The following is a 21,366-nucleotide window of genomic DNA, read 5'->3' as shown; positions in this document are numbered from 1 at the left end:
GTTCGCGGGGTCCGACATGCCAATCAACCTGCTATCTGCCAATCACGGGAATGCCTGGAATGTTCTGATGCCGGGCATTCTGGCGGTTGGCGGAGGGGGGTTGGGCAGGGGGATGGAGCATTGGAAGTTAAGACCAGGTTTAGCCTTTGTTCTCTCTTACGTCTGGGCTTCACAAGAGGTCACGGTTGGCTTGTGGGGTATCTTTCTTTTATTTGGCGTGGGCTACGGCCAAACAGTAGCCTGTGTAAAGTTGGGTTAATAAACCGTCAATTCGTAAACTCAACCCTCTGTCTGGACAATTGTTTACATTTACATTTAAGTCATTTAGCAGACGCTCTTATCCAGAGCGACTTACAAATTGGTGCGTTCACCTTAAGACATCCAGTGGAACAGCCACTTTACAATAGTGCATCTAAATCTTTTAAGGGGGGTGAGAAGGATTACTTTATCCTATCCTAGGTATTCCTGAAAGAGGTGGGGTTTCAGGTGTCTCCGGAAGGTGGTGATTGACTCCGCTGTCCTGGCGTCGTGAGGGAGTTTGTTCCACCATTGGGGGGCCAGAGCAGCGAACAGTTTTGACTGGGCTGCGCGGGAACTGTACTTCCTCAGTGGTAGGGAGGCGAGCAGGCCAGAGGTGGATGAACGCAGTGCCCTTGTTTGGGTGTAGGGCCTGATCAGAGCCTGGAGGTACTGAGGTGCCGTTCCCCTCACAGCTCCGTAGGCAAGCACCATGGTCTTGTAGCGGATGCGAGCTTCAACTGGAAGCCAGTGGAGAGAGCGGAGGAGCGGGGTGACGTGAGAGAACTTGGGAAGGTTGAACACCAGACGGGCTGCGGCGTTCTGGATGAGTTGTAGGGGTTTAATGGCACAGGCAGGGAGCCCAGCCAACAGCGAGTTGCAGTAATCCAGACGGGAGATGACAAGTGCCTGGATTAGGACCTGCGCTGCTTCCTGTGTGAGGCAGGGTCGTACTCTGCGGATGTTGTAGAGCATGAACCTACAAGAACGGGCCACCGCCATGATGTTAGTTGAGAACGACAGGGTGTTGTCCAGGATCACGCCAAGGTTCTTAGCGCTCTGGGAGGAGGACACAATGGAGTTGTCAACCGTGATGGCGAGATCATGGAACGGGCAGTCCTTCCCGGGAGGAAGAGCAGCTCCGTCTTGCCGAGGTTCAGCTTGAGGTGGTGATCCGTCATCCACACTGATATGTCTGCCAGACATGCAGAGATGCGATTCGCCACCTGGTCATCAGAAGGGGGAAAGGAGAAGATTAATTGTGTGTCGTCTGCATAGCAATGATAGGAGAGACCATGTGAGGTTATGACAGAGCCAAGTGACTTGGTGTATAGCGAGAATAGGAGAGGGCCTAGAACAGAGCCCTGGGGGACGCCAGTGGTGAGAGCGCGTGGTGAGGAGACAGATTCTCGCCACGCCACCTGGTAGGAGCGACCTGTCAGGTAGGACGCAATCCAAGCGTGGGCCGCGCCGGAGATGCCCAACTCGGAGAGGGTGGAGAGGAGGATCTGATGGTTCACAGTATCGAAGGCAGCCGATAGGTCTAGAAGGATGAGAGCAGAGGAGAGAGAGTTAGCTTTAGCAGTGCGGAGGGCCTCCGTGATACAGAGAAGAGCAGTCTCAGTTGAATGACTAGTCTTGAAACCAGACTGATTTGGATCAAGAAGGTCATTCTGAGAGAGATAGCGGGAGAGCTGGCCAAGGACGTTCCTTTATGATCTAGTTAGGTCATTACAACATTAAGTCGCAAACTTAAGCAAGACCTCTCAGAAGCCAGTTTTTGTGTACTATATTGAACAAAAATACAAACGCAACAATTTCAAATATTTTACATTGTTACAGTTCATATATGAAAATCTGTCAATTGAAATAAATAAATTAGGCTCTAATCTATGGATTTCACATGACTGGGCAGGGGCGCAGCCATGAGTGTGGCTGGGAGGGCATAGGCCCACCCACTGGGGAGCCAGGCCCAGCCAATCAGAATGAGTTTTTCCCTACAAAAGGGCTTTATTACAGACAAAATACTCCTTAGAAGGTGAAGAAGCCAAATGTGGAGGTCCTGGGCTGCCATGGTTACAAGCAGTGTTTCCTCTAAGCTGCACGCCCAAGACTGCCACAGAGAGAAGCACGAGATTGAACTTCACTCAACTTTCTAGAGCAGTGGTCACCAACCGGTCGATCTCCAAGGCATTCCTAGTCCTAGGCGGATCCTCAGTCTGCTGCTCTCTCCCTTGCTGAGACTGACCATCAGCATATCGGAGCAACCCAGAGCATATCGAAGCAACCCAGAGCATATCGGAGGATTTCTGCCGATCTGGATCATTACACCGGATCAGTAATCCGGATCATGGCAGCTAGCTAACTGCAAACTGTGGCTACTGTTAGCTAACGCCTCTGTCCCGAAGCTAGCACCAGCTAACCTCGAGCTAGGCCAATGCTAATTCTAGGGCTACAATACCTCCTTTGCCAATTGGCCTGGATCCTTTATTGTCGACACGGAGCCCCGCGATCTATCGCGACTGGACTGCCGACGTGATCGCCAGATGTGGTCTCAACAGGCTATTCTATTACAATATCGCCGCAGAACCATCTACTAGCCCCGGCCCGCTAGCTTTTCTGAACGCTGTGTCCCCTGATCGCCCAGCGTAGTAGTGACTACCGAACAGCACCCTGACTCACCTATTGCTGCTCTTTTGACCCTATGAACACTCGGCTACACAGATGATGCCCCCTGGACTGTTTCAATAACACGGTACCTCATTTTGTTTACCTGTCGGCCCCAGCCTCGAACTCAGGTCCTGTATGTACCTAACTGACCAACTCTGCCCATTCATCGCCATTTACCCGTTAGCTCTCCTGATCAACACCTGTGATTGCTTTAAGCCTCTCTCTAATGTCAATATGCCTTGTCTATTGCTGTCTTGGCTAGTTTTGATTGTTTTATTTCACTGTAGAGCCCTCAGTCCCGCTCAAAATGCCTTACATAGCTCTTTCGTCACCACCCCACACACATGCGAAAATCTCACCTAGGTTAATTGATGCCTCCAGAGACAAAACCTCTCTCATCGTCACGCAACGCATAGGTTTACCTCCACTGTACTCCCATCCTACCATACCCTTGTCTGTACATTATGCCTTGAATCTATTCTACCACGTGCAGAAATCTGTTCCTTTTATTCTCTGTCCCAATGCACTAGATGACCAGTTCTTATAGCCTTTAGCCGTACCCTTATCCTACTCCTTCTCTATTCCTCTGGTGATGTAGAGGTTAACCCCTGTAGCCCCCAGTTCTACTCCTATTCCCCAGGCACTATCATTTGTTGACTTCTGTAAGCATAAAAGCCTTGGTTTCATTCATGTTAACATCAGAAGCCTCCTCCGTAAGTTTTTTTTTTTTACTGCTTTAGCACACTCCGCCAACCCTGATGTCCTAGCGGGGCCTGAATACTGGCTTCGGAAGGCCACCAAAAATTCTGAAATTTCCATCCCCAATGACAACATTTTCCGCCAAGATAGAACTTCCCAAGGGGGTGGAGTTGCAATCTACTGCAGAGACAGACTGCAGAGTTTTGTCATGCTATCCAGGTCTGTGCCCAAACAGTTTGAGCTTTTACTTTTAAAAATCCATCTTTCCAGAAATAAGTTTCTCATTGTTGCCACTTGCTACTACAGACCCCCCTCAGCCCCCAGCTGTACCCTGGACACCATATGTTAATTAATTGCCCCCCATTTATCTTCAGAGTTTGTACTGTTAGGTGACCTAAACTGGAATATGCTTAACACCCCAGCCGTCCTACAATCTAAACTAGATGCCCTCAATCTCACCCAAATTATCATGGAACGTACCAGGTACAACGCCAAATCCGTAAACACGGGGGTAACCTCATAGATATCATCCTGACCAACCTGCCCTCTAAATACACCTCTGCTGTCTTCAACCAGGATCTCAGCGATTACTGCCTCATTATCTGTGTCCGTAATGGGTCCACGGTTAAACGACCACCCCTCATCGCTGTCAAACGCTCCCTTTAAAACACTTCAGTGAGCAGGCCTTTCTAATCGACCTGGCCGGGTATCCTGGAAGGATATTGACCTCATTCAGTCAGTAGAGGATGCCTGGTTATTATTTAAAAGGGCTTTCCTCACAATCTTAAATAAGCATGCCCCATTCAAAAAATGTAGAACCAGGAACAGATATAGCCCTTGGTTCACTCCAGACCTGACTGCCCTTGACCAGCACAAAAACATCCTGTGGCGTTCTGCATTAGCATCGAATAGTCCCCGCGATATGCAACCTTTCAGGGAAGTTAGGAGCCAATATACACAGGCAGTTAGGAAAGCAAAGGCTAGCTTTTTGAAGCAGAAATGTGCATCCTGTAGCACAAACTCCAAAAGTTATGGGACACTGTAAACTCCATGGAGAATAAGAGCACCTCCTCCCAGCTGCACACTGCGCTGAGGCTAGGAAACACTGTCACCACCTAAATCCTGTCAGGTGGATGGATTATCTGGGCAAAGAAGAAATGCCCATTAACAGGGATGTAAACAAATGTGTGCACAACATTTGAGAGAAATAAGCTTTTTGTGTGTATGGAACATTTCTGGGATGTTTTATTTCAGCTCATGAAACAGGGGACCAACACATTACATGTTGCATTTATATTTTAGTATCAAAACTATCTATTGAATACTTATTCTGTAATTGTTTGCATAGTGAGGTGTTCTGGACTGATGTGAAGTTATAAATTGGCAAGAAAATTCATACAACCATAGAAATAGAAAGTTTGACATTATTTTACTACACTGATTCTACAATTGAATGTCAGTATGTCATTAATCTCTTTATTTTATTTGGAACATTTTTCATAAACAAATCAACATTTATGAAGAAAAAGCCCCATTTAATATTTTCAACTGATTTGGAAAATGATTTAGAATCATTAAAACGACTGCAAAACAAAATGTCTGAAATGTATTCGCAACATGTCTGTATTGGATTTAATATGTTTTGTTTTTATTTATTTGTATATATTTTATATATTTGTTTTGATTTATTTTTCCTCTGTAATTTCTTTTTTATGTAATCCCTCTGGCTGTTCTGTCTTTTGTGTTTTGTATGTTACTATTGTTGAATAAATAAACAATAAACATTTATAAATAAATTACCTCTGAGAAGCCAGCAAGAATAAGCAAGACCAAGCAGCAAAAATAAGGATGTGACCTCAGCGATTACCCTTCACAATAAAACTCCCGCAATGAAGACGGTACAAAATTACAGAAATTGTCGAAATTACAGAAATTGGCAAATGTTAGCAGAGTTAGATTTGAACCAATATCAAAAAAGGAACAAATTATATTATAGCATTGACAATATTGTAACTAGCATTAAAAGTAATGATTAAGGTTCCTACGGTAACAAAAGTAATACAAATAAAACATTATTTATAATGCTACTGTTAATAATAATATAGTAGGCTTAAGGTCATTAAAATCATTTTAATGTAAAAACAATGTTAATAATAATATTAATATTATCATAATAATACACTTCAGTAAACATGTCTCTTATGACCGAAAAGAGCTTCTGAACATCAGAAGAGCGATTACTCACCTTGAATTGGACAAATAATTTTTCTTTAATGAGTCGGAAGAGAGGAATTTACTTCAGACACCCGAACAGTACCTCATCCCCATCATTCGCAGGAGAAAGAGACAGATTTTGCAGAAGGAGATCGGGGTGCCTTGTGAGGATCAGGCGACGAGTGGCTAATCTGCCTTTGCCATCCGTACTCTTAGCCAACGTACAATTGCAGGAAAATAAATGGGACGAACTAAAAGCATGTACATCCTACCAATGGGACATTAAAAACTGGAAGGTCTTATGTTTCACCGAATCGTGGCTGAACGATGACATTAATAACATACAGCTGGCGGGTTATACACTCTTTCGGCAGGATAGAACAGCAGCCTCTGGTAAGACAAGGGGTGGCGGTCTATGTAGATTTGTAAAAAACAGCTGGTGCACGATATCTAAGGAAGTCTCGAGGTTTTGCTCTCCTGAGGTAGAGTATCTCTTGATAAGCTGTAGACCACACTATCTACCTAGAGAATTTTCATCTGTATTTTTCGTAGCTGTCTACATACCAACACAGACCGATGCTGACATTAAGACTGCACTCAATGAGCTGTATACGCCCATAAATAAACATACGGCCATAAAATCAGTTTTACCTCATTTCTACCAGCATATTTAATGTGCAACCAGAGGAAAAAAAACTCTAGACCACCTTTACTCCACACACAGAGACATGTACAAAGGTCTCCTTCGCCCTCCATTTGGCAAATCTGTCCATTATTCTATCCTCCTGATTCCTATTTACAAGCAAAAATTTAAGCAGGAAGCAACAATGACTCGGTCAATAAAAAGTGGTCAGATGAAGCAGATGCTAAACTACAGGACTGTTTTGCTAACACAGACTGAAATACCTTCCAGGATTCTTCCGATGGCATTGAGGAGTACACCACATCAGTCCCTCATCAAGTCCCTCCCTCACTAGCTTTAAGCACCAGCTGTCAGAGCAGCTCACAGATTACTGCACCTGTACATAGCCCATCTATAATTTAGCCCAAAAAACTACCTCTTTCCCTACTGTATTTATTTAATTTATTTATTTTGCTCCTTTCCACCCCATTATTTTTATTTCTACTTTGCACATTCTTCCACTGCAAATCTACCATTCCAGTGTTTTACTTGCTATATTGTATTTACTTTGCCACCATGGCCTTTTTTTGCCTTTACCTCCCTTATCTCCCCTCATTTGCTCACATCGTATACAGACTTGTTTCGACTGTATTATTGACTGTATGTTTGTTTTACTCCATGTGTAACTCTGTGTTGTTGTATGTGTCGAACTGCTTTGCTTTATCTTGGCCAGGTCGCAATTGTAAATGAGAACTTGTTCTCAACTTGCCTAACTGGTTAAATAAAGGTGAGAAAAAAATGTTTAAGATAAAAAGTCACTGGCTTCATCAATAAGTGCATCGATGACGTCGGCCCAACAGTGACTGTACGTACATACCCCAACCAGAAGCCATGGATTACTGGCAACAGCCGCCCTGAGCTAAAGGGTAGAGGTGCCAATTTCAAGGAGCGGGACTCTAACCTGGAAGCTTATAAGAAATCCCTCTTTGCCCTCTGATGAAGAATCAAACAGGCAAAGCATCAATACAGGACTAAGATCAGATCGTACTCCACCGGCTCTGACATTTGTCAGATGTGGCAGGGCTTGCAAACTATTACAGACTACAAAGAGAAGCACAGTCGTGTGTGATCACGTTCTCCCCAGCCGATGTGAGTAAGACCTTTAAACAGGTCAACATTCACAAGGCCGAAGGGCCAGATGGATTACCAGGACGTGTACTCCAAGCATGTGTTGACCAACTGGCAAGTGTCTTCACTGATATTTTCAAACTCTCCCTGTCTGAGTCTGTAATACCAACATGTTTCAAGCAGACCACCATAGTCCCTGTGCCCAAGAACACTAAGGTAACCTGCTTAAATGACTACCGACACGTAGTACCCACGTCTGTAGCCATGAAGTGCTTTGAAAGGCTGGTCATGGCTCACATCAACACCATTATCCCAGAAACCCTAGACCCACTCCAATTTGCATACCGCCTCAACAGATCCACAGATGATGCTATCTCTATTGCACTCTACACTGCCCTTTCACACCTGGATTAAAGGAACACCTATGTGAGAATGCTATTCATTGACTACAGCTCAGCGTTCAACACCATAGTGCCTTCAAAGCTCATCACTAAGCTAAGGACTAAATAACTCCCTCTGCAACTGGATCCTGGACCTCCCCCAGGTGGTGAGGGTAGGTAACAACACATACGTCACGCTGATCCTCAACTCGGGGGCCCCTCAGGGGTGCGTGCTCAGTCCCGTCCTGTTCTCCCTGTTCACTCAAGACTGCACGGCCAGGCACGACTCCAACACCATCATTACGTGTGCCGATGACACGACAGTGGTAGGCCTGATCACCGACAACAACGAGACAGCCTATAGGGAGGAGGTCAGAGACCTAACCGTGTGGTGCAAGGACAACAACCTCTCCCTCAACGTGATCAAGACAAAGGAGATGATTGTGGACTACAGGAAAAGAATGACCCTGCACGCCTCCATTCTCATCGACGGGGGTGTAGTGGAGCAGGTTGAGATCTTCAAGTTCCTTGGCGTCCACATCACCAACACACTAACATGGTCTAAGCACACCAAGACAGCCGAGAAGAGGGCACAACAAAACCTGTTCCCCCCTCAGGAGACTGAAAAGATTTGGCATGGGTCCTCAGATCCTCAAAAGGTTCTACAGCTGCACCATCGAGAACATCCTGACAGGATGCATCACTGCCTGGTATGGCAACTGCTCGGCCTACGACCACAAGGCACTACAGAGGGTTGTGCGTTCGGCCCAGTACATCACCAGGACCAAGCTTCCTGCCATCCAGAAACTCTACCCAGACTATTTTCATTGCCCCCCCCTTCCATGCTGCTACTCTCTGTTACAGTGCCTTGCGAAAGTATTCGGCCCCCTTGAACTTTGCGACCTTTTGCCACATTTCAGGCTTCAGACATAAAGATATAAAACTGTATTTTTTTGTGAAGAATCAACAAGAAGTGGGACACAATCATGAAGTGGAACGACATTTATTGGATATTTCAAACTTTTTTAACAAATCAAAAACTGAAAAATTGGGCGTGCAAAATTATTCAGCCCCTTTACTTTCAGTGCAGCAAACTCTCTCCAGAAGTTCAGTGAGGATCTCTGAATGATCCAATGTTGACCTAAATGACTAATGATGATAAATACAATCCACCTGTGTGTAATCAAGTCTCCGTATAAATGCACCTGCACTGTGATAGTCTCAGAGGTCCGTTAAAAGCGCAGAGAGCGTCATGAAGAACAAGGAACACACCAGGCAGGTCCGAGATACTGTTGTGAAGAAGTTTAAAGCCGGTTTGGATACAAAAAGATTTCCCAAGCTTTAAACATCCCAAGGAGCACTGTGCAAGCGATAATATTGAAATGGAAGGAGTATCAGACCACTGCAAATCTACCAAGACCTGGCCGTCCCTCTAAACTTTCAGCTCATACAAGGAGAAGACTGATCAGAGATGCAGCCAAGAGGCCCATGATCACTCTGGATGAATTGCAGAGATCTACAGCTGAGGTGGGAGACTCTGTCCATAGGACAACAATCAGTCGTATATTGCACAAATCTGGCCTTTATGGAAGAGTGGCAAGAAGAAAGCCATTTCTTAAAGATATCCATAAAAAGTGTCGTTTAAAGTTTGCCACAAGCCACCTGGGAGACACACCAAACATGTGGAAGAAGGTGCTCTGGTCAGATGAAACCAAAATTGAACTTTTTGGCAACAATGCAAAACGTTATGTTTGGCGTAAAAGCAACACAGCTCATCACCCTGAACCCACCATCCCCACTGTCAAACATGGTGGTGGCAGCATCATGGTTTGGGCCTGCTTTTCTTCAGCAGGGACAGGAAAGATGGTTAAAATTGATGGGAAGATGGATGGAGCCAAATACAGGACCATTCTGGAAGAAAACCTGATGGAGTCTGCAAAAGACCTGAGACTGGGACGGAGATTTGTCTTCCAACAAGACAATGATCCAAAACATAAAGCAAAATCTACAATGGAATGGTTCAAAAATAAACATATCCAGGTGTTAGAATGGCCAAGTCAAAGTCCAGACTTGAATCCAATCGAGAATCTGTGGAAAGAACTGAAAACTGCTGTTCACAAATGCTCTCCATCCAACCTCACTGAGCTCGAGCTGTTTTGCAAGGAGGAATGGGGAAAAAATTCAGTCTCTCGATGTGCAAAACTGATAGAGACATACCCCAAGCGACTTACAGCTGTAATCGCAGCAAAAGGTGGCGCTACAAAGTATTAACTTAAGGGGGCTGAATAATTTTGCACCCCCAATTTTTCAGTTTTTGATTTGTTAAAAAAGTTTGAAATATCCAATAAATGTCGTTCCACTTCATGATTGTGTCCCACTTGTTGTTGAGTCTTCACAAAAAAATACAGTTTTATATCTTTATGTTTGAAGCCTGAAATGTGGCAAAAGGTCGCAAAGTTCAAGGGGGCCGAATACTTTCGCAAGGCACTGTATTATCAATGCATAGTGACTTTAGTAACTCTACCTACATGTACATATTACCTCCATTACCTCAACTAAGCGGTACCCCTGTATATAGCCTCGCTATTGTTATTTTACTGCTGCTCTTTAATTATTTGTTACTTGTATTTGTTACGTTGCTATTTAACCCATTCAATTGGACGATGGTTCAGTATGTTTTTTCATATTGGGCATGCATATTGCACCTTACATAATTGCCTGTACATTGTGTACACTGAACTTCCACGTCACTGATTGAATAGAGCCCTTACTGTGGTCAAACAGGTTCAATTTGGGTGCCTGGACACTATATGGTACAAAATATACAGCACCCGGTGCCACAGGAAGGCCAAGGAGATCAACAAGTACCTCAGCTACCTGAGCCATGGCCTGCTCACCCCGCTACCATCTAGAAGGCAGAGACAATACAGGTGCATTAAAGCTGGGACCGAGAGACTGATAAACAGCTTCTATCTCCCGGCCATTAGACTGTTAAATAGTCACCACTAGCCGGCCTCCAGTACCCTGCCCTGACATTTAGTCACTGTTACTACCCGGCTACCACCAGGTACTCAACCCTGCACCTTAGAGACCAACCTGGTCTCAGAGCATTATGTTACGTTTCGCATGGTATGTATTCATTTGTGATTGTCCATCACCCATTTCATATTGGTATTTTTTATTTTTTTTACCTTTATTTAACTTATTCAATGACGGCCTAGGAACAGTGAGTTAACTGCCTGTTCAGGGGCAGAACGACAGATTTGTACCTTGTCAGCTTTGTACCTTGTCAGCTTGTCAACTAGTTCAATGCTCTAACCACTAGGCTACCCTGCCGCCCCAATGATATGTTACGAATTACAATTCGTATTATATGTTGCGAATTACAATTCTTCTTACAAATGGAATTTGCATAATGTACTATATGTTACGAATTTGCGAAACGTATGATATGTTATGAGTTCTAGCTAGGTGGTTAACGTTAGCGAGCTGGCTAACGTTAGCTAGGTGTTAGTGTTAGGTGTTAGGGTTAAGTTTAGGGGTTAGCTAAAAGGGTTAAGGTTAGGGAAGGGTTAGCTGATATGCTAAGTAGTAGCAAAGTAGTAAGTAGTTGAAAAGTTCCTAATTAGCTAAAATTGTCTGTGATTAGATTCGAACTCGCAAGCTTTGAGTTTCTAGACGTTGGCGTTATACGCCCACTCATCCAATGCGACCAATCACCCTACTTCAATTTTTGCCTCTAGTAGCCCTCTTTCTTATGTAACCATACCAAACGTAACATATCATACTCATTTCAGTGTCCCAGATTTACGTTTACTATGTTACTTACAGTGGGGCAAAAAAGTGTTTAGTCAGCCACCAATTGTGCAAGTTCTCCCACTTAAAAAGATGAGAGAGGCCTGTAATTTTCATCATAGGTACACTTCAACTATGACAGACAAAATGAGAAAAGAATATCCAGAAAATCACATTGTAGGATTTTTTATGAATTTATTTGCAAATTATGGTGGAAAATAAGTATATGGTCACCTACAAACAAGCAAGATTTCTGGCTCTCACAGACCTGTAACTTCTTCTTTAAGAGGATCCTCTGTCCTCCACTCGTTACCTGTATTAATGGCACCTGTTTGAACTTGTTATCAGTATAAAAGACACCTCAACCTCAAACAGTTACACTCCAAACCACACTATGGCCAAGACCAAAGAGCTGTCAAAGGACACCAGAAACAAAATTGTAGACCTGCACCAGGCTGGGAAGACTGAATCTGCAATAGGTAAGCAGCTTGGTTTGAAGAAATCAACTGTGGGAGCAATTATTAGGAAATGGAAGACATACAAGACCACTGATAATCTCCCTCGATCTGGGGCTCCACGCAAGATCTCACCCCGTGGGGTCAAAATGATCACAAGAACGGTGAGCAAAAATCCCAGAACCACACGGGGGGACCTAGTGAATGACCTGCAGAGAGCTGGGACCAAAGTAACAAAGCCTACCATCAGTAACACACTACGCAACCAGGGACTCAAATCCTGCAGTGCCAGACGTGTCCCCCTGCTTAAGCCAGTACATGTCCAGGCCCGTCTGAAGTTTGCTAGAGAGCATTTGGATGATCCAGAAGAAGATTGGGAGAATGTCATATGGTCAGATGAAACCAAAATATAACTTTTTGGTAAAAACTCAACTCGTCGTGTTTGGAGGACAAAGAATGCTGAGTTGCATCCAAATAACACCATACCTACTGTGAAGCATGGGGATGGAAACATCATGCTTTGGGGCTGTTTTTCTGCAAAGGGACCAGGACGACTGAACCGTGTAAAGGAAAGAATGAATGGGGCCATGTATCGTGAGATTTTGAGTGAAAACCTCATTCTATCAGCAAGGGCATTGAAGATGAAATGTGGCTTGGTCTTTCAGCATGACAATGATCCCAAACACACCGCCCTGGCAACGAAGGAGTGGCTTCGTAAGAAGCATTTCAAGGTCCTGGAGTGGCCTAGCCAGTCTCCAGATCTCAACCTCATAGAAAATCTTTGGAGGGAGTTGAAAGTCCGTGTTGCCCAGCAACAGCCCCAAAATATCACTGCTCTAGAGGAGATCTGCATGGAGGAATGGGCCAAAATACCAGCAACAGTGTGTGAAAACCTTGTGAAGACTTACAGAAAACGTTTGACCTCTGTTATATACCCTTTGTTGGCAATGACAAAATATTGAGATGAACTTTTGTTATTGACCAAATACTTATTTTCCACCATAATTTGCAAATAAATTCATTAAAAATCCTACAATATGATTTTCTGGATTTTTTTTCTTCTCATTTTGTCTGTCATAGTTGAAGTGTACCTATGATGAAAAGTACTTGCACAGTTGGTGGCTGACTAAATACTTTTTTGCCCCTCTGTATGTTGATGGGTGAGGAACAAAATCCATTTAATCCATTTTGAAATCAGGCTGTAACACAACAAAATGTGAATACTTTCTGAATGCACTGTATATTTATATTTCAGACTCTGACATTGCTCGTTCTAATTGTATATTTCTTCATTCTTGTCTTTTAGGTACTATTACTGTACTATTATAGCTAGGAACATAAACATTTCTCTACACCCGCGATAACATCTGCAAAATGAGTATGCTTGTCACACCCTGATCAGTTTCACCTGTCCTCGTTATTGTCTCCACTCCCCAGGTGTCACTTGTTTTCCCCAGTGTATTTATCCCTGTGTTTCCTGTCTCTCTGTGCCAGTTCGTCTTGGATGTTTCCAAGTCAACCAGGGTTTTTCCCGTTCTCCTGTATTTTGCATTCTCCTTTTTCTAGTCCTCCCAGTTTTGAGCCTTGCCTGTTTCTGGACTTTGTACCCGCCTGCCTGAACATTCTGCCTGCCTTGACCACGAGCCTGTCTGTCACAATTTGATTTGATATAGCACTGTACAGGAAAAACTATTGATTGTGTGCCCATAAAACCAGGGTCTAGTATACAGTGCCTTGCACAAGTACTCATCCCACTTGGTGTTTTTTCCTATTTTGTTGCATTACAACCTGTAATTTAATTAGAGTTTTATTTGGATTTCATGTAATGGACATACACAAAATAGTCCAAATTGGTGAAGTGAAATTTAAAAACGAACTTGTTAAAAAAAAATAGACAAAATAAAAAACGGAAAAGTGGTGTGTGCATATGTATTCACCCCTTTGCTATGAAGCCCCTAAATAAGATCTGGTGCAGCCAAATACCTTCAGAAGTCACATCATTTGTTCAAATAAAGTCCACCTGTGTACCATCTAAGTGTCACATGGTCTGTCCAGTGGTGGGCCGTCAGGGCCAGCAAGGCCTTCTTTGCTGGCTTAAACATCATCAGAATATAATTTTAAAAAATATATATTTTCCCACAAATATGTATTAAATTATTCCCCAGAGTAAGAGTTACACTCTTCATTTCATAGCGTTCCTCTTGGTTGCACTGCTTCCAGACCCAGGTTGAGATTTGGAGGGCTGGTCTTTATGTTAGATCTTTTATCCAATCATATTCAGCCATCATGTGTTGCCAGGGGTCTAAAATCTGCCCTCAGGCCTTCAGAATCAACAGTGCCGGCGCTTGTAGTTTAAAGTGAATGGAAATTAAAATTTAGTGTCAACCAATCAGCTTTAGAGTTGGCTATTGTACGCCTGCTGGCTGGCTCCAGTGTTACACAGGAGCCAGCTAGCAGGCGTAGTGCGTGCACGTCTTTTGATTGGATTACCAATATTGAGAGGCAGGTCTTATATGGGCAGGTCTCAGAACTAGGAAACTGAAATTGATCTTACGAATTAATTTGCGTACTACTAAGCTGTTTTTTCAACCCACAGTGGCGGAAGGAGAAGATATCGATTTGGTCGAGGATATAATTATAACGTCATTCTCAAGACAAACTTTTCAAGAAAATACATTGTCAGGAGAGGTAGACGCCGACGCTACAAAGCCTGTCACAGGCGGGAAAGGGATTTGTTCGCCACTTTCAACTATGGGCGCTATCAATGACTCACAGGCTCCGAGAAGCACTGCAAACTGTACTGCTGGGAATGCCTATTATTTGCAAGTGATCGATTTGGTGTTTGGAGCCACACGGGCTTTGCAAACCTGAGTTGTCTAACCAAGGCAGCAATGAGACACCAAAGTACGGCTGGGCACTTACAAGCAATGGTGCTTTTGAAAACTTTTGGGGACACCGGAGTGGATCTACAGCTCAACGAACAAACGCGCAGGGCAACGAAGCTGCACAATGAAAAGGTATTGTACTCTTCCCCTGCAATTCTCTGAATAAAAATTTCAATTTCAAGGTGACGCAACGCCTGGTTATACTGCGTTTCTGTCTAAATGTATAGTGTCTAGAGCCATGGCATCATAATGATGGTAATAAGAGGTGGATTAATTCGGGTGGGACTGTGTAGGACTTCACTGAAGGCCCAGGCCCCAGAACCACGGCACGCTACTGGGTCTGTCACATGATCACAGTATATATGCACCTGTTCTGAAAGGCCCCAGAGTCCGCAACACCACCAAGCAAGGGGCTCCACTAGCAAGCGGGACCATGAAGACCAAGGAGCTCTCCAAACAGTTCAGGGACAAAGTTGTGGAGAAGTACAGATCAGGATTGAGTTATAAAAAAATATCCAAAACTTTGAACATCCCACGGAGCACCATTAAATCCATTATTAAAATATTGAAAGAATATGGCACCACAACAAACCTGCCAAGAGAGGGCCGCCCACCAAAACACACAGACCAGGAAAGGAGGGCATTAATCAGAGAGGCAACAAAGAGATCAAAGATAACCCTGAAGGAGCTGCAAAGCTCCACAGCGGAGATTGGAGTATCTGTCCATAGGACCACTTTAAGACGTACACTCCACAGAGCTGGGCTTTACGGAAGAGTGGCCAGAAAAATGCCATTGCTAAAAGAAAAAAATAAGCAAACACATTTGGTGTTTGCCAAAAGGCATGTGGGAGACTCTCCAAACATATGGAAGAAGGTACTATGGTCAGATGAGACTAAAATGTAGCTTTTTGGCCATCAAGGAAAACCCTATTTCTGGCGCCAAACCCAACACCTCTCATCACCCCGAGAACACCATCCCCACAGTGAAGCATGGTGTTGGCAGCATCATGCTGTGGGGATGTTTTTCATCGGCAGGAACTGGGAAACTGGTAAGAATTGAAAGAATGATGAATAGCGCTAAATGACAGTACAAAAGTGTAGACTGGACCCTGGTTTTATGGACAGAATCTATAGTTTTTCCTATACAGTGCTATATATGTACCAGTTACGTATCCAGTGGAAAAACAGTTTAACAATTTTTGGGGGACAATTTATAAACAATAAAAGACTGAAATATCACATTAACATAATTATTCAGACCCTTTACTCAGTGCAATACAAGTGTGCCAAGCTTGTAGCGAGAAGACTCGAGGCTGTAATCGCTGCCAAAGGTAAAGCACCTTTGGGTATGACACTACAAGCTTGGCACACTTGTATTTGGGGAGTTTCTCCCATTCTTCTCTGCAGATCCTCTCAAGCTCTGTCAAGTTGGATGGGGAGCGTCACAGCACAGCTCTTTTCTTTCTTTTTTTTGGGGGGGGGGTGTTTTTTTCCCCAATTTCGTGGTATCCAATTGTTAGTAGTTACTATCTTGTCTCATCGCTACAACTCCCATACGGGCTCGGGAGAGACGAAGGTCGAAAGCCATGCGTCCTCCGATACACAACCCAACCAAGCCGCAATGCTTCTTAACACAGCATGCATCCAACCCGGAAGCCAGCCGCACCAATGTGTCGGAGGAAACACCGTACACCTGGCGACCTGGTTAGCGCGCACTGCGGCCGGCCCGCCACAGGAGTCGCTAGTGCGCAATGAGACAAGGATATCCCGACCGGCCAAACCCTCCCTAACCCGGACGACGCTAGGCCAATTGTGCATCGCCCCATGGACCTCCCGGTCGCGGCCAGCTGCGACAGAGCCTGGGCATGAACACAGAGTCTCTGGTGGCACAACTAGCACTGTGATGCAGTGCCCTAGACCACTGCGCCACCCGGGAGGCCCCTGCACAGCTATTTTCAGGTCTCTCCAGAGATGGTAGATCAGGTTCAAGTCCAGGCTCTGGCTGGGTCACTCAAGGACATTCAGAGACTTGTTCCGAAGCCACTCCTGCGTTGTCTTGGCTGTGTGCTTAGGTGAACCTTCGCCCCAGTCTAAGGTACTGAACGTTCTGGAGCAGGTTTTCATTAAGGCTCTCTCTGTACTTTGCTCCATTCATATTTCCCTCGATCCTGACAGGTCTCCCAGTCCCTGTCGCTGAAAAACATCTCCACAGCATGATACTGCCACCACCATGCTTCAATGTAGGGATGGTGCCAGGTTTCCTCCTGACGTGACGCGTGGTATTCAGGCCTTTTGGAAAACCCGAAGTGGGCTGTCATGTGGCCACTCTACCATAAAGGCCTGATTGGTGGAGTGCTGCAGAATGACCAGAAGAAGAATGACCATCGGATTGCCCAGTTTGGCCGGGTGGCCAGCTCTAGGAAGAATCTTGGGGGTTCCAAACTTATTCTATTTAAACTTATTCCACTGTGTTCTTGGTGTAACGTCTGCCTCCAACTTACACTCTCAAACACGTAGATCCCCTGAACGCAGCTCACTTTCCAGCCCACATTTCAGCTCACACTCTCAAACACATAGATCCCCTGAATGCAGCTCACTCTCCAGATCCCAATCACCTGATTTCTGATCACATGTTCACACACCTGTATGTCATTTACACACACTATTTAGTTCAGTTCTTTGCACCCCATCATTGTGAGTGTAACGTTCTGGGTGTCGGGAGTGTGAAGTCAGGGGCAGGAAAACAGAGAGTTCAATATAGTGCTCTTTTAATGCACACATGGTGAACAACTGCCACCCCACGAAACACTGGTTGCTCAAGACAAATGCCCCAGACACGGGGGACGAAAACAGTCCAGCAAACTCCACGAACATAAACCAACACGTTCGTCTACACCAAACACAAAGGTTACAATAATTAATCCCGCACAAAGAAACGGGCGGGCCGGCTGACTATTAAAGCCCAACTAATTACAACCAACTCAAAACAGGTGTAATCAATAAACACATAAGGAGGGGGAGAAAAGAATCAGTGGCAGCTAGTAGGCCTGCGAGAGCCACCCGAACAGGAAGGGGAGCCACCTTCGGTCGGAATGGTGACAGTGAGGTATTTGTTTGTTTGTTACACGGTCTATTCGGAGCTCTGTTTATTTCTGTATTAGTCCTCCTGTGTATCGTAGTTTTTGGTCATCCTCACTAACAACGCCTTTTTGCCTAATTCCGGCATGCACTTTTGCCCATCAGATTTCCTGTTGTCAACCTCTTGCCTGATCTCTCGGACTACGTTATTAGCCTTTTCCCCTGCCTGTACTGTTAGCTTTTTGGAGCCCCTGTGTATGACCTTCTGCCTGTCCCTGGACCCAGCTACCTGCTTCCTCCTGTGGTCCTTTGCCAATAAACCCTGCTGCACCCTGCGCTTGAAACCAGCGCTCTGTCTCTCATCGTATTCATTACACTTGGGGAACTTTAATGCTGCAGACATTGGTTAGTACACTTCTACAGATCTGTGCCGCGACACATTCCTGTCTCGGCGCTCTACGGACAATTCATTCAACCTCATGGCTTGGTATTTGCTCTGACATGCACTGTCAATTGAGGGGCCTGATATAGACGGGTGCGTGGCTTATCAAATCATGTCCAGTCAATTGGATTTACCACAGGTGGACTCCAATCAAGTTGTAGAAACATCTCAAGGATGATCAATGGAAACAGGATGCACCTGAGCTCAATTTCGAGTCACATAGCAAAGGGTCTGAATACTTATGTAAAACAGGTACTTCTATTTTTAATGTTGTATAAATTTGCAAACATTTCTAAACCTGTTTTCGCTTCGTCATTATAGGGTATTTTTTGTAGATTGATGAATGTATTTAATCCATTTTAGAAAATGTCTGTAATGTAACAAAATGTGGAAAAAGAGGTCTGAATACTTTCTGAATGCACTTTACTTTTTACAAGAACCGGAGCACATGACTTGACAAGTCGTTTACAGTTTTTGACAAATCACAAAGCAAATAAAATGTTATCACCTCACATATCATCACCCCAAATACAATCCTACTGCCTAGCCTAACCACGCGAAAGCTAAACAACGTTGCCAGGATTGGATGAAGCCATTTTAGGGGAGTTTGTGAGGGGGTTCATTTAATTTTGGGGGGTTTTCCAGTCCATGGTTGAGTAAAAATGGGGGAAGGTATCATGGGGGGATATGATGCAGGAAATATTACTATGATGGGGGATTTATTAATAAATGGGGGGGGGGGGGACACAGGAGAAGTTTACAAGTTAATTAAAAATAAAACCCCTGAAAGGAGGGGTCTGAGCTAGCAACCCTGAGGTACCATAGTTACAATCTGATGCTGCGTTCAAAACAACTGGGAACTCTGAAAAAAACAAGGTCTGACTGGGAAAAATGGTTTTGAACGGTCATCCAACTCGGAATTCCAACAAGATAGCTTGATTTTTACCTATTTTTCTGAGTTCCTAGTTGTCTTAAGTACCATATGTCACAGGTCAGGTTTTCTCCCTTGAGTGTACTACCCGAGGTTGCCACTGGAGAGCACCCTTGGGTTACTTCCAGTATCCAGGTGACCCTGATTGGGCTTATTGGGTTCACCTGCTGGATGACTATTTAGGTTCCTCTGTGGAGTGTGCCAGTTGCTCAGGTCTCATGTTTTGTTCAGTGTTCTCTTGCTTTGTTGTTTTGCTATGAAGAGCTTAAGTAAATATTCTGGATTTACCCTTACCTCCATCTGCAGTGTTTCTCTTCGCCTTGGTCAGAGTTCATACTAGCATTAATGTCACACCATAAGTCAGTCGAGTGAGAGGATAAATTCATTAGAGTTAACTGCACCTCAGATTGCAGCCCAAATAAATGCTTCACAGAGTTCAAGTAAGAGACACATCTCAACATCAACTCTTCAGAAGAGAATCCGTGAATCATGCCTTCATGGTCGAATTGCTGCAAAGAAACCACTACTAAAGGACACTAGTAAGAAGAAGAGACTTGTTTGGGCCAAGAAACACGAGCAATGGACAATAGACCGGTGGAAATCAGTCCTTTGATCCAAATTTGAGATTTTTGGTTGCAACTGCTGGGTCTTTGTGAGACGCAGAGGAGGTGAATGGATGATCTCCGCATGTGTGGTTCCCATCGTGAAGCATGGAGGAGGAGGTGTGATGATGTGGGGGTGCTTTGTTGGCTTCATAGTTTTTACAATGTAGACAATAGAAAAAATAAATAAAAACCGTTGAATGAGTAGGTGTGTCCAAACTTTTGACTTGTACTGTACATACATATATACAAACATACATACAAACATATATATACAGTATGCTACAGTAGAAACGACAACACGATATACAGAAAATAAGGCACATATTATTTGTAAGTGTAACCGATGTGAAATGGCTAGCTAGTTCGAGGGGTGTGCGCTAATAGCGTTTCAATCGGTAACGTCACTCGCTCAGACCTTGAAGTAGTTGTTTCCCTTGCTCTGCAAGGGCTGTGGCATTTGGGCCGATGGGTAACGATGCTTCGTGGGAGGCATTTGTAGATGTGTGCAGAGGGTCCCTGGTTCGAGCCCAGGTAGGGGCGAGGAGAGGGACGGAAGCTATACTGTTACATAAGGAAAACAACAATGAAGGCAATGCAGTCACCAGCCAGAAAATGTGCCATGGGGGAAAAGTTAGTACAAGTCCTGTTCTGCCAAGAGATGTGCAAATGTCTGCATATTAGATCTGGGAAACACTGGGGAAGTACTTGGGCTCTTGTCAAATAGGGAAGTTGGTCTGGTTCAGTTAAGCCTCAAAAATAAATTGACCACAACAGTGAAATTGGCTACTTATGTGAATTAATGAGGCGGGACACAGCTCAATTCAAACTGTTATTAGAAAATAAAACTTGACAAGTTTGGTTTGAGGGCAGCACAGGTTAACTGTCCTGTTGCATAACAATCACATTTTGGAACAGTAATTGCATTCTCACATCATATGCATTAAAAAAAACAATGCTGGGGCAACCGTTCGATATATTTGGAATTCATGTGTGAAAAGATTACGGTAAAGGTTCAAGTTTGTAATAGGCTTAAAATATAAAAATATCAAAACAACGTTCTATGGCTAGCGCTCACTGTTGCCCCTATTGGCCAGATTTCACGTCATCTCTGATATCCTCAGACATGGATGATGGATGTCGAATACTGACTTGTATCACGGGTGACCTGGCTGCAAAATGAGCAGAGATGCTCCTCTGGGTGTAACTGTAGATTTGGAAACTAGAAGTGCTCTTGAGTAGAATGGACCCCCCTTTTATTGCGACACAACATAGGTTACACAATAATTGTGTAGCCTAAAGTGCGATATGTATGTCCAATATGAAAAAAATATTGGATTTAAGAGGATTTTCCACAATAACCAATGTTCTATTATTTTTGCCCTAACTATTAATTTACTAAGGAATGATATCTTATTCTGAAGGATTCCAAAAATCCGTGACCCGG

This window comes from Oncorhynchus nerka, linkage group LG7 (genome assembly GCF_034236695.1).
Source record: "Oncorhynchus nerka isolate Pitt River linkage group LG7, Oner_Uvic_2.0, whole genome shotgun sequence".
Taxonomy (NCBI): Eukaryota; Metazoa; Chordata; class Actinopteri; order Salmoniformes; family Salmonidae; genus Oncorhynchus; species Oncorhynchus nerka.
This window is presented reverse-complemented; position numbering follows the sequence as displayed.